Genomic DNA, 15,584 nt, shown 5'->3' with positions numbered 1-15,584 from the left:
TTATCTGGATCTTAACTCAGTTACAAATTTTTATTAATATGAAATGATGCAAGTTGTTGAAGGACCCTTGCTAATATAGCATAATAACGCTATTTTTTAAAAAAATATGTCATTTGAAAATTACTGTGAAATATTTATTTCCCATATGCGAACTTCGTATGATTTTCTTACAGATATTTCCAATTCAGTGGTCACTTTTTAATTGTTTTCATGGTACATATATATATTATCCAAAACATTATATACTTGGAGTTAAATCAATTATGAATTTGCAAAGGCAGCTACAGCAATAGTAGTGTAATCTATACTTGCAATTGAATATAGTTCAAACAAATACAATGAATGAAAAAAAAAAAGCATTTTCATAAGTTTAAGGATAATCATAACACGTGCTGCCTATAGGTATGAAGCAATTGGTATAAATTAAATCAGCACGTTTGATATAACAAAACTATCAAGAATACATGTAATGCTCAGCTATAAATACCACCACTGTCAAACAACTTATATTCATAAGGAATGCGCAGCATTTATTATATATAATGAGATGATACACAGGGCCCCCTGATATGATTAGTTCAAATAACTGAATACTTTTCATAAGTAGTAAACTTTAAGTTCATTTAACTGATATGTAATTACAATGATGAATATAATATTTTGTCTATTACTATAAGTAGCCTTAATACTTATGCAAGACTAAAACAAATGAAAACATTTTTTCTTTTTTTAATTCATAATCAAACCAAATATATCTTGGTATACAAACAACGATTAAAATTGCCACATGACAAGCAATATTCAATGTATGTAAATAATGACACCAAATAGCCTATTATATGTACACAATGCAAAATTACGCTTTCTCATCTTAGCCTTACAAAGTAACAAACAGAACCTAAATGTCATACTTAACTGACCAACACAGGTGCTGTACTTCTCACTTGACAGCGACATCTGATGATTGCTGCTCAAATAGTTTTGGAACGGTCACCATCATTCCTTTTCGTCTTTTGTTGTGCCTTTTCCATCACGTGCTACAATTTTAACTTTTTCAACTTTTACTAGTTCCTGAACTTCTCGAAATTCTACATCTTTTAAAACAAAAGTCCATACATTATCGCAGAATCTGTGCGTACTTAAGTGGCCAGCTTTAAACGTAAGCCTCGTCTTCACTCGATTTGCAAGGGCGTTGTTTATTGCTTTATCAAACTGCAGTAGAACTTTGAGCGCTAACTGTGGAGTTATTTGTCCACACTGGATTAATTCATCTAAACTTTCTTGAAGTGTATGACCTAACGTAGTATTCCGATACAACTGATCAATAATAATAATAATAATAATAATAAAATTCAACATTATCTGCTGGTTAAGTGGGGAGCTATGATAAGTTTTCTTAACTGATAAACATAGGAATAATTTTTTTAAAAAAAAATCTTATATTTTATTGTGAGCCATGCAGGAAAAAAAAATCTTGCAAAGCCTCTGATGATACCTGAAATATCAAATGCCATTGCTTCTTCGCTAAAAGCACCTTCGAATACCAAGAAAGAATGAATGCCATTGTAATTATTTGAATACTTTAAGTACGTTAGCTGATTGGTTGGCTATTTTAAGGTTACAGCTAAGCTACACGGCAATGAAACGTTATTGGATTCATTCTGGAGCCATTTTTCGTATTTTGCAATCAAGAGGTATTCAAAATTCATAATTTCAATGCCGTTTGAATCAATAACAGGCTAGTCTAATTCTCTACTTAGTTTCCATTTAGCATCTAATCTACCTAGATCAGGGATGGTCAACCTATGGCGGATGCGCCAAACGTGGCGCATTGGACACAATAATAACCAAAAACCGATTCGTTAAAAAAAAAAAAAAAATTACTAATTATTTTTAGCGATTTTATTGTTTCTTGCACATCTTTGGCACATTCACTTGTTTGATCCTGAGCCAAGTATTAGCAACAGCGATACGTCACAGGTTTTTTGTCAGTCTTTTTTGAAAATTAAGCCTTGTTTTTACATTCAGTTACCCATCACAGTACAAAAGAAAATGAGTAAAAGAAAAACAGAAGGTGATAGTAAGCGTGAATTCAATGAACAGTGGGAAAATGAATTTTTCTATTTATAGCGAATCCGTCAGGAAAACCGTTGTGCATTGCTTGGGAAAACACTTTCTCACCTAATAAAAGACATGATCTGAGCAACTCAAAGGCCTTGTCCGCGCTTGTTCTTTCTTTTCTTTAGCTTTGGACGAATCTGCTGACATGTCATGTAGCCCAGTTAAACAATTTTATAAGAGGAATTCTGATAATAATTTCAACGTTTTTGAAGAACTTATTGGTCTTGAATCACTTCATGGAAAAACAAGAGAATCGGACATATTTTAGAAAGTAAAATCATGGCCTAGAAAATCAACAAGTAGATTCTATTAAATACAAGTAAATATATCATGTCTATATTAACATATTTTTACAGGGAGCTTTTAAGGATACAAGAGCTGTATAGTACATCTGAACTCGTGCGTGAAAAAATTAGTGCATGGAACGTAAAAGGTTGGCCACCCCTGACCTAGATTCTCTCCTAAGTTATGATGTAGAGCAACTGTCAAGCAACTCTCTGATAGCAGAGAGTTGCTTGCCTAAAAATGATTGCCAATTTCTGCTGCATATAATATGGAATCTGAACCTAAATTTATTTCCCAAGAAATCATAGAAGCATTCCCATCTCATCCTCCCTCTTTTGGCCTGTCACGGCCAAGTAACTTAGCTTCTTTGGAAGCACAACTACAAACAAAGATTTCTCACAGTCTAACATATTCAATAGTATGAAAAGAACCATTTCTCGTGTGCAGTTATGAATGCTGCCTTCCATGGATTATTCTGCAAGCTTTTCTCCTACTCCCTTTGGGAAATAAAAATGCATTGGTTTTATTTCCCAATTTATTTTTTTAAGCCGTTATATTCTACGGTCATGATGATTCACACCGCAATTAGTTTGATCCCTTTACGATAACTTCCCAGTTCTTGGAGTAGAACACTGTTTACGTCGTCTTGACTTCCTCAACAATAACGAATCGATGGCATGTTTCGTGCGCAGACAGCCATTTGGTACAAATGAAAATCACTGATGGGATCGGGAGTGTATTCTCGATCACGAAGACCCAACCTTGGCTCCTTATTTTTATTTTGTTTACTCTGAACTGCTGGGTGTGATTTGACATTTTTATGGCAATCTTGTCTTATTTCTCGCAAAAATTAATCGATTCTTCCTGCTTATTTTTGACAGTACCCACATCACTAGTCAGATGAGATTTTTAGAATAACCCCAACTCCAATGTTTCTTGGCACAAACATGTTTCAGATAGCGCTTCCTCAACATCCAAAAAATTAAGATTTTTTTTTCTTGTCCAAAATATTACGCTTCAAAACAATCAAATCGTATTATTCATGAGGTATGATTATTCCATCTCATCTCATCTTCCTTTCCCTCTTTAATCTTGCGGTGTCGAGAGTTTATTAATCATCGGACCTCAAGCCGTTCACAGGATAAGATGGTCAGCCCTACTTCCCAGTGTATCCTATATCTGTAGTTCTCAAGGCCGTTTGCCTGCTTTGCGGGATCAAAAACCCCAGGATAAAATGGGAAAAAAACCTGTCCACGCCAGTAGTAGGGGAGTCACTTCTGACCAGATCAAGATCAAGATAAGATAAGGAAAGTGGGCGTGGCTTCCTGACGTCATTGTGAGTGACGTCATGAGTTTGGAATTTCCATGTGGGCAAGTGTGTGAATGGCTTCAGTTCTTGTGTTTTGGTTCGCGTATGGGATTATGGGGGATTTTTTTGGTTCGCCTATGGAATTATGGGTGATGATAGAGATAAGGATTCGTGTTGTGATTGGTGGGACAGTTTAAACCAAATGCTTCCGGTGTGCGTGGCTTCCTGAGTCAGGAATTTCCCTGGGAGCATATGTGGTCACTGGCTTCAGTTCTTGTGTTTTGGTTCGCGTATGGAATTATGGGTGATGGTAGAGATAAGGATTCGTGTTGTGGGTGTGTGTTGTTTTCAGATGTAGATAAGTGACGTCATTTGTTATTTGTAAATAAGTGACGTTGTTGTTTTGAATGGAAAGGATGATATTAGTGGATAAGAAATCGTGTCGTGATTGGTGGGACACTTTAAACCAGATCAAGATCAAGATAAGATAAGGAAATGTGACGTGAATATTTGTTGTTAGTTGTAAATAAGTGACGTTATTGTTTTGAATGGGAAGGATGATTTTAGTGGTTAAGTAATCGTCTCGTGATTGGTGGGACACTTCTGACAAGATCAAGATCAAGATAACATTAGGATTCGTGACGTGAATGTTTGTTGTTATTGAGTTTGGAATGATAATTTAATTTAACTATATTCTATGTCACACAAACATACAGTTTTTTTTTCTTCTCTAGATGGTTGTACTAATTTTCCAATACATTTTGGGTATTTCTTTCCTGTTAAAGTGTGGGAATTCTTAGAGAAAGTCGTGATGGCTCTCGTGTTTCGATCTTTTCTGAATAATTAATTATATACTTAAAGTACCTGTCCTTAAACACACACACACACACACACATACACATTAGACATAAAAAATCGCTAATGTGTCCATGTTGATACTCTAATATATAACCTATGATTATTCTTATGGAAAAAAAAAAAACTATTCAGTATTAGAATTACGCTTACCAAACAACATGCGATCAGTTATGTTTAAGTTAAAAAAGTACTTACAGCTCTCCAGATGACTCTTCGAAATTCGATTATTCCAAAATAGTTCAATTTTATATCCACAACACAACACAAACACAAAAACCACAAAGAATGAAATTTCTGTAAATACTGTAACCTGAACTAGTTACTTCGTCCTTTAGATTACGGAGCGTAGATGGTGAGGTTTCGTCATTGCAATATCCCCCAGCGAGCGCTTTTCTTCAAAGGGGATGACATGAGTCACATCCGTAAATTGGGAATTTATTTTCCAACACTGAATATTTCTCATTAAGTCTTTTACAGTAGGTTTTCTGAATATTCATATTGTTGATTATCATGTATTCACAGAACACAAACACAAATCTGAAAAGAACATTTCACTTTTTCATTATAGCTTACTGTGGCTAACATATATTCACACCACAAAACACACAAAACATAGGAGTTGATAGATATTTCTGTAAATAACCAGAAAAGCTAGTGGACTACTTAATTTACTTTAGTATCCGTTTGGTTCTCTGTATTAATCTTTCCCACGGGTGTCCATCCTCGGTAGGAAGCTCTATGCGCTGTTTTGTTTAGGGTAAGTGTTATTTCCGGTTTCGAATTCCGATTGCTGTTAGAGTATGGAATTCAGACAAGTGAAATTATTATTTTTTTTTCAAATTGATTGGTTATTTTCTGTATTTTACTTTTAAAAGTCATATTCTAACAGAATAACTGAGTAGAATTAATAAATATATAAAGTATATGTGAATTTATTTTCCAACACTGAATATTTCTCATTAAGTTTTTTCTTAAAGTTCCCCAAGCTTAGTGGGAAAGTCTATGCGCCGTTTTGTTTAGGGTAAGTGTTATTTCCGCTTTCGAATTCCGATTGCTGTTAGAGTATGGAATTCAGACAAGTGAAATTTTTATTTTTTTATTTTTTTTTCAAATTGATTGGTTATTTTCTGTATTTTACTTTTACAGGTCATATTCTAACAGAATAACTGAGCAGAATTAATAAATATATAAAGTATATGAGAATTTATTTTCCAACACTGTATATTTCTCATTAAGCCTTATCTGGTCGCCTTTTGTTGTACGTAGGTGAGAAATCGTGTGTTTTGTTTCGAACTTTTGGTTTCCGCTGGGAAATTACCAATATAACTATTAATTTTACCTTCGATTCCTTGTGCTCTTAACCTATTTCTGTAAGTAGAATTTATTTATGAATTATTTTCCCACACTGTTAGTTTTCATTCATTAACCTTGTTTGTAGATAACGAACAAATAAGACTTTTAATTCAATGAATCAAAAAAAAAAATTCTCTGGTTACTTTGTGGCATGAAATTTCACAAGGAAAAAAAAAGTGTTATCTTCCTTCTTAAATTTGTATAACACATCTACGACACCCAATTTGTTCATTTAATTTACACATTTTATTGAACGAAATATTATTTACAAATTGTATTTACTGAATCTAACAATACAGAAAATAAATAAATTGAAAAATACATCAAAGGTTCTTCCATGGTTGTGGAATTGCCATCGTATGGTTTTGACAATGTGATTCTCATCTGAAAGTTAATTTTCATTTGGTGTTTGTTTGTTGGGAATTTATTACTGTAGTAGTAAAATTAAGGGTTGCATATTTATATTTTCGAATCCAATACGTATACTTCAGAGAATTATTAAAAGCACAGAATCTTTCGTTATGTTTCCAAAAGCATTTAAAAGTACACATTATGTTTTCACGTTTTGGGCATCCAATTTCATTTAAATCAAGAACAGGCCTCCCTATTAACTTCGTTAATGTTTTTGATTTTTCTCTTCCTTTGGCAAGTAATATATGATATTTGCATGTTGATTCTATCATCCAATCTCTTAGTTTGTCCAAAGCTAGTGAACCAATTTCCCACTTCAGCTGATGGTTATATTTTATTAACCAAGAATTCTGTTTTTTAACTCTTTCAGGTAATTCTTTCCAACTACAAGGTGATTTTGTCACTGCATATCTTACACTAAATCCATCAGAAATACAAATTTCTTTAGGAAATAAATTTGAACTGTTATTCAACAAAAATTGTACATCAATTATCCCAATGATAAGTGAAAATTCGTATTTTTCACCCACTGTCGATTTTTCATAATCGTTTTCCTTCATTCTTCTTCTTCGATTACTTCATATGGCACCACAAATAAATAGTTATTTATTATTATTTCACTGATTATTAGCTCTGATCGTATACTTTATGGTAACTTTCGTTTACAAAATTCTAAACAATTAGAACTTTTCACAAAGAAACTTTCAATGAATTTGTGGCTCACCCATTATTTTTGCATTACCAAACACAAATCACAAAACAGCAGCTGCAGTGGATGAACGATTACCTTAAGTCCAAACTCACTCGACTCTCTGGTATTTTCTTATAGTACTGTTTACACTTACCATCCCCTACCCTGACTGTTCCTTCAAAAATGAACCTTTGCGCAGATGACTCAACGACATGTTTTCACATGCTGTTGGATATACTGTTGGTGTGTTTTTATCTTACTTTGTGTAGGGAAAGGTAAAATTTGTATATGTGTTATCTGTAGAGTACAAACATTTTCTCTATGCCAAACTTTAAAGAAGTGTTAAAGTCACGTTTTGTTGGTTTAATTAGATGCTTCTCTCTTTCTCTCTCTGTAAAATAACCAAATTCTAACAGTTCGGATTTTCGATTATGTGAACGATTTGTTTTCAGATAACTCAAATAATGTCAATAGATAGCATTAGACAATTTCTAAAATAATCAATACATGGATTTTCGTTTTCAACACTTTTTTTTCCCCTGTCCTGGCATTAATTTCACAGTTGTGATTTTTTTTAAATAATTAAACAGAATTGCATTAAGATATAAAGTTGTGGATTTAAATATCAAGATCTAATCAGAATAACTGAGTAAAAATTCACTGTGGAAAAACACAACAACAAAAACACACATCTTTGTTCATTTAAGTTTACAAATGCACATTTTATTTTGCTGAAATACTATTTACAAGTATATTCACTGAGAAAAATTCGAAACATGTAATTACCTAAAAATATTTCACAATATTTAGTTTAGACTCTTAACATTTTCCAAAGAGTTCAATGAATAAAATTTTTGTTACTCACTGTTTCTTGGTTACATTACATCAAAATAGCTGGTCACGCAAAAGAATTTTTAAATCAGATACCATGGTAACCACACTTCCATACGTTTGATATTGTGTCAGTCTGGAAATGACACCATGCCTCGCTAAACATTCTGTGTATTCTTTTGTCAGCAAATATACACAAACAGTTTTTGTAAAATGTTCGTAAATGTCCCAAAATAAAGAATCTTTATCGAATTGGATAAAATCTTGAAAGTCTAATTTTACCATTGATGAATTTAAATGTTGAGCGATAATTTTTCCCATTAATCTGACAGATGGTAATTCAGTTTCCAAAAATAGTAAATGATTATCAATGTCGTACATTTTTGTTGAAAATCTCTCAGCTTCTTCACAACTAATAGAAAAAACCTTACTTCCATCAGCTCCTGTATCATCAAGTATTAGTTCCCCATCTTGGCATTTCAGAATATAACAATCACCGAGGTCCATTTCGTAGTCAACTCTTCTTTGCAAGTAGCCGAGGATATCAGACCACTTCCTGCGTAATTTTTCCCAAGTGGTCCGGGATAAATACATCACAATGTACGTGTCTTCTAAAATAATAATCGGTTTCCATCCTTTTAGAGCTAGGTGAAGAGTTTTGTCTCGTGCTATTTTCCTGAAGAAAGAAAATTTCAATGACTTTTGTGGCTCACCCATTATTTTACTTTACTTTACTTTCCTGGATACCAATCACCACAACACAATACGATAACTTCACAGGATGAACGAATTGTCGTAACTGCAAAGACACTTGACTCGTTTATTTTTCCTTATAGTACTGTTTACCTGACCCTTAACCCTGACCGTTCCTTCCAAAATGAAACTTTTGCGCAGATGATTCACGGACATGTTTCTACATGGTGTTGGATAAACCATGACGACAATGACGGATGTATGTCACCCTGGGAAAATTCCAAGATATCTTATCTCAAAAACATCACCCACAATTCCATAGCCAAACAAAACATGACAACAATGTCGTTATGTGTTTGGATATTTCTGGGGAACATATGTCTCTCATACTGTGATATCACAGAGGGTGACAGATGTCTTCCCTGCAATGCTCCCCCAACCTAACCCCATCACCCTAGTCTCTCACCATCCCCTCTCCTCCAGAAGATGTCTGCTCAGCCTAGTGGAGATGAGTGAGCTCATCGTTTGCGGATATCTTTTAGTGATGTCACCTCCAATTGATACTGATAACTTTTTTGGGAAAAAAAAATTTAAAAAACTGGTTTTTTATGATAACTTTTTAGGAAAAAACGCATTTTTTATGAAAACTTTTTTTGGAAAAAAAATAAAAAAACGCGTTTTTTTAGTTCATCCACTGCAGCTGCTGTTTTGTGATTTGTGTTTGGTAATGCAAAAATAATGGGTGAGCCACAAATTCATTGAAAGTTTCTTTGTGAAAAGTTCTAATTGTTTAGAATTTTGTAAACGAAAGTTACCATAAAGTATACGATCAGAGCTAATAATCAGTGAAATAATAATAAATAACTATTTATTTGTGGTGCCATATGAAGTAATCGAAGAAGAAGAATGAAGGAAAACGATTATGAAAAATCGACAGTGGGTGAAAAATACGAATTTTCAGTTATCATTGGGATAATTGATGTACAATTTTTGTTGAATACGAGTTCAAATTTATTTCCTAAAGAAATTTGTATTTCTGATGGATTTAGTGTAAGATATGCAGTGACAAAATCACCTTGTAGTTGGAAAGAATTACCTGAAAGAGTTAAAAAACAGAATTCTTGGTTAATAAAATATAACCATCAGCTGAAGTGGGAAATTGGTTCACTAGCTTTGGACAAACTAAGAGATTGGATGATAGAATCAACATGCAAATATCATATATTACTTGCCAAAGGAAGAGAAAAATCAAAAACATTAACGAAGTTAATAGGGAGGCCTGTTCTTGATTTAAATGAAATTGGATGCCCAAAACGTGAAAACATAATGTGTACTTTTAAATGCTTTTGGAAACATAACGAAAGATTCTGTGCTTTTAATAATTCTCTGAAGTATACGTATTGGATTCGAAAATATAAATATGCAACCCTTAATTTTACTACTACAGTAATAAATTCCCAACAAACAAACACCAAATGAAAATTAACTTTCAGATGAGAATCACATTGTCAAAACCATACGATGGCAATTCCACAACCATGGAAGAACCTTTGATGTATTTTTCAATTTATTTATTTTCTGTATTGTTAGATTCAGTAAATACAATTTGTAAATAATATTTCGTTCAATAAAATGTGTAAATTAAATGAACAAATTGGGTGCCGTAGATGTGTTATACAAATTTAAGAAGGAAGATAACATTTTTTTTTTTTTTTTTCCTTGTGAAATTTCATGCCACAAAGTAACCAGAGAATTTTTTTTTTTGATTCATTGAATTAAAAGTCTTATTTGTTCGTTATCTACAAACAAGGTTAATGAATGAAAACTAACAGTGTGGGAAAATAATTCATAAATAAATTCTACTTACAGAAATAGGTTAAGAGCACAAGGAATCGAAGGTAAAATTAATAGTTATATTGGTAATTTCCCAGCGGAAACCAAAAGTTCGAAACAAAACACACGACTTCTCACCTACATACAACAAAAGGCGACCGGATAAGGCTTAATGAGAAATATACAGTGTTGGAAAATAAATTCTCATATACTTTATATATTTATTAATTCTGCTCAGTTATTCTGTTAGAATATGACCTGTAAAAGTAAAATACAGAAAATAACCAATCAATTTGAAAAAAAAAAAATAAATAAAAATTTCACTTGTCTGAATTCCATACTCTAACAGCAATCGGAATTCGAAAGCGGAAATAACACTTACCCTAAACAAAACGGCGCATAGACTTTCCCACTAAGCTTGGGGAACTTTAAGAAAAAACTTAATGAGAAATATTCAGTGTTGGAAAATAAATTCACATATACTTTATATATTTATTAATTCTACTCAGTTATTCTGTTAGAATATGACTTTTAAAAGTAAAATACAGAAAATAACCAATCAATTTGAAAAAAATAATAATAATTTCACTTGTCTGAATTCCATACTCTAACAGCAATCGGAATTCGAAACCGGAAATAACACTTACCCTAAACAAAACAGCGCATAGAGCTTCCTACCGAGGATGGACACCCGTGGGAAAGATTAATACAGAGAACCAAACGGATACTAAAGTAAATTAAGTAGTCCACTAGCTTTTCTGGTTATTTACAGAAATATCTATCAACTCCTATGTTTTGTGTGTTTTGTGGTGTGAATATATGTTAGCCACAGTAAGCTATAATGAAAAAGTGAAATGTTCTTTTCAGATTTGTGTTTGTGTTCTGTGAATACATGTTAATCAACAATTGGAATATTCAGAAAACCTACTGTAAAAGACTTAATGAGAAATATTCAGTGTTGGAAAATAAATTCCCAATTTACGGATGTGACTCATGTCATCCCCTTTGAAGAAAAGCGCTCGCTGGGGGATATTGCAATGACGAAACCTCACCATCTACGCTCCGTAATCTAAAGGACGAAGTAACTAGTTCAGGTTACAGTATTTACAGAAATTTCATTCTTTGTGGTTTTTGTGTTTGTGTTGTGTTGTGGATATAAAATTGAACTATTTTGGAATAATCGAATTTCGAAGAGTCATCTGGAAAGCTGTAAGTACTTTTTTAACTTAAACATAACTGATCGCATGTTGTTTGGTAAGCGTAATTCTAATACTGAATAGTTTTTTTTTTTTTCCATAAGAATAATCATAGGTTATATATTAGAGTATCAACATGGACACATTAGCGATTTTTTATGTCTAATGTGTATGTGTGTGTGTGTGTGTGTTTAAGGACAGGTACTTTAAGTATATAATTAATTATTCAGAAAAGATCGAAACACGAGAGCCATCACGACTTTCTCTAAGAATTCCCACACTTTAACAGGAAAGAAATACCCAAAATGTATTGGAAAATTAGTACAACCATCTAGAGAAGAAAAAAAAAACTGTATGTTTGTGTGACATAGAATATAGTTAAATTAAATTATCATTCCAAACTCAATAACAACAAACATTCACGTCACGAATCCTAATGTTATCTTGATCTTGATCTTGTCAGAAGTGTCCCACCAATCACGAGACGATTACTTAACCACTAAAATCATCCTTCCCATTCAAAACAATAACGTCACTTATTTACAACTAACAACAAATATTCACGTCACATTTCCTTATCTTATCTTGATCTTGATCTGGTGTAAAGTGTCCCACCAATCACGACACGATTTCTTATCCACTAATATCATCCTTTCCATTCAAAACAACAACGTCACTTATTTACAAATAACAAATGACGTCACTTATCTACATCTGAAAACAACACACACCCACAACACGAATCCTTATCTCTACCATCACCCATAATTCCATACGCGAACCAAAACACAAGAACTGAAGCCAGTGACCACATATGCTCCCAGGGAAATTCCTGACTCAGGAAGCCACGCACACCGGAAGCATTTGGTTTAAACTGTCCCACCAATCACAACACGAATCCTTATCTCTATCATCACCCATAATTCCATAGGCGAACCAAAAAAATCCCCCATAATCCCATACGCGAACCAAAACACAAGAACTGAAGCCATTCACACACTTGCCCACATGGAAATTCCAAACTCATGACGTCACTCACAATGACGTCAGGAAGCCACGCCCACTTTCCTTATCTTATCTTGATCTTGATCTGGTCAGAAGTGGCTCCCCTACTACTCACGCCCAAGACCAGCTAACTTGGCTATGGCTGAGAAAGATCCTTGCGCTCCTCACGCCGTTGAAGGCGGGAATCGAACCAAGGACACTCCTTCCCCCAGGCATATGGTTGCGAAGCGCATAGCCACTACGCTAACCATGTGGACATGATTGTTCCAAAGAAACAGTATATGAACTTCACACTGACATAGAAATTCTACCAAGTCTTTTTTTTTCGCGAAAATTCTGATTTTTAAAGTATCTTAGCTCAAATATGATAAAACGTCCATTGGCCAGAAATACCTGGGTTCGATTCCCGTAGTAGTAGTAGTAAAGAAAGGAACATTTGCGAAGGCTTTTCCAACAAAATGAGTTAGCCAGTAGTAATTTTTTTTTTTAATCTCAGAACTTTTAATTCTTCTTTTCTCATAACATTAAGACTTCGGACTCTTTGAAGGTGTCACGAATAATAATAATAATAATAATAATAATAACTAGCCATAGTACACACTGTTATGCATATGAGTATCTTATGTTATACAGGGTGATTCAGAACTCTTGGGCCAAATTGTAAGGGGTGATAGAACACACCTTAACAAGCACTTTTGTCATACAATGCATGGTCCGAACTCAAGCGGTGAAGCGCTAGGGCTTAGTAACTACTGTGTCAGGAAATGAAGCAACACAAGAATGACAGAGGAGATTTGAAACATTTGCAGAAATTACAGAACATAAATTAAAAAATTTTATTGAAAAAATTACAGGATTTTATTGAACAAATTGAACAAACTGCTCAAAAGAGCGACCGCCAACATTAATACAGGCTTCACACCTTCGACGCAGTGATTGGCGTACATTGGCAAAAACACCAGGCATTTCTCGTACAGCGGCAGCGGAAATATAAATCCTGGCAATAAGGTCCACATTGGAATCGATGGGGCTATCGTAGATCAGGCTTTTCATATAGCCCCATAGGAAAATGTCCAGGCATGAGAGATCGGGCGATCGTGGCGGCCAAGCGATGGGACCACCCGACCAATCCATCGTCCTGGAAATGTTGCATCCAAGGTGTTCCGCACATCCACGCTGAAATGGGGTGGCGCTCCGTCATGTTGGAACTACATACGTGTTTGAATGTTTTCTGGAGCAGGGTTCAGTAATTCTGCAAGACCTCTTGTAAAAATACGAGGCACGTTCTCCCATTCAGTCGTGCTGGCAGAAGGCATGTGCCAATCAAATGGTCATGTAGGATTCCAGCCCAAACATTTATGGAGAAACGCCACTGGTATGAATGTGGACGTGTGGCGTGCGGATTTCTGCTAGCCCACACATGATAATCGTGGGTGTTAAAAATGCCCTCACGTGTAAAGGTGCATTCGTCAGTGAATAAGACATGTGCACTGCAGTCTGTTGCAGGAACCACTGTGCAAAATCCATACGAGGCTGGTAATCTGCAGGTGTCAAGGCGTGCACCCTTTGTGCATCGTAGGGGTGTAATCGTTCGTCTCGTAGAACTCGCCACACCGTCGATTGGGGCACATGTACGGCATGAGAAATTGCTCGCGTGCTACATTCGGGACGATTTGCAACCCTACGTAGAATTTCTTCTGTAACACGTGGCATTCTCACACTCCTTGCACGCCCAGTATCCTGCATGCCGCTGACAAAGGAGCCCATTTCGCGCAGACACCGGTACAATCGCTGAAAAGTTTTATGATCAGGCATACGTCTGGTCGGAAAGCGCTCTCGGTACAGTCTTTGGGCTTCGCTCACATTGCCGTCCACAGCTCCGTAAATGAAATGCATTGCAGCCTTCTCCTGATTTGTGAAAGAATCCATCCTTTTTGCACTCTACGGTAGAAATAACGACGACTGCAAAAACCAGCGATTATAAGTGTTCACTGGAAAGCGCCCTCTAGTGCTTCATCGCTTGAGTTCGGACCATGCATTGTATGACGAAAAGTGCTTGTTTAGGTGTGTTCTATCACGCCTTAAAGTTTGGCCCAAGAGGTTCTGAATCACCCTGTATATCTTATGTGATATGCAGTTCGTTGAGTGTTGTCTTGTTATCTGATGTTGTTCTGGTTATTCTGTCGTTTGGACTGAAATAGTGTTTTAGCATAACTGTGTAATGGCATAAGTGTTTTACTTTACTACTACTACTACTACTACTACTACTACTACTAATACTAATAATAATAATAATAATAATAATAATAATAATAATAATAATAATAATAATACAGTAACTTCATATTGTTAGTTGTTTCAACGGTTCAACGGAAGGAAAGTTGGCAAGTCTCATAAAGAGATTACAGAATTTTTTTTTCAGCCCGAAAATTCGGGTTTTTTGTCTGTAAACATGCAAAATGGCCTGGGAAAACACACGCGAGATATAATGCTGTCCTCATAGTCTTAGTTGTTTCGGCTGAAATGAATTCTACAAAGACAAAACAAATAAACATAGCAAACCTTAATTGCTTTGATGTAATCTAAAACAATAACTGCAAAAAATGTCGTTTATCATATTATCTGCATAGCTAGGTAGCACTACTTAACACAAAACTGCTTTCTGTCAGATATTTCTAGACAAGTTTATTTATTTATTTCTGTAAATGTTGAGTGCATGCCACGAGTAAAAAGTGTGTTTTAGGAAGTTCCTTTTCAAATATTACACTGAAATTTTCCTGAACGCATGTTGTGGACTTTAATTTTTATAATTCTTCGTAATTATCATTAATTCTTACAATCTTTGTTTATATATTACACGAGCGCCATCCAGTGGCTGTATTCTGAACAACGGAGAACAGCTGTACAACTTCAAGTATAATAAATCATAAATTAAAGTCCTTTCCAGTTGGGAAGACACTTTGCTCTTTCTTATTCATGTATCACTAATGACCAGAGT

The 15,584-nt window shown here is 34.6% G+C and overlaps 1 protein-coding gene and 1 pseudogene across 1 annotated transcript in view; both read right to left on the bottom strand.

Annotated features, from left to right (window-relative positions):
• LOC150106912 (uncharacterized) overlaps positions 1-15,584 on the bottom strand; it is a 98,429-nt gene that overhangs the window by 65,149 nt on the left and 17,696 nt on the right. The window lies entirely within an intron of this gene.
• LOC150106913 (transcription initiation factor IIA subunit 2 pseudogene) lies at positions 997-13,902 on the bottom strand (annotated as a pseudogene).

This window comes from Typopeltis vanoorti, chromosome 5, assembly GCF_054136105.1.
Source record: "Typopeltis vanoorti isolate ZY-2024b chromosome 5, IOZ_Tvanoo_1.0, whole genome shotgun sequence".
Taxonomy (NCBI): Eukaryota; Metazoa; Arthropoda; class Arachnida; order Uropygi; family Thelyphonidae; genus Typopeltis; species Typopeltis vanoorti.
This window is presented reverse-complemented; position numbering and strand designations above follow the sequence as displayed.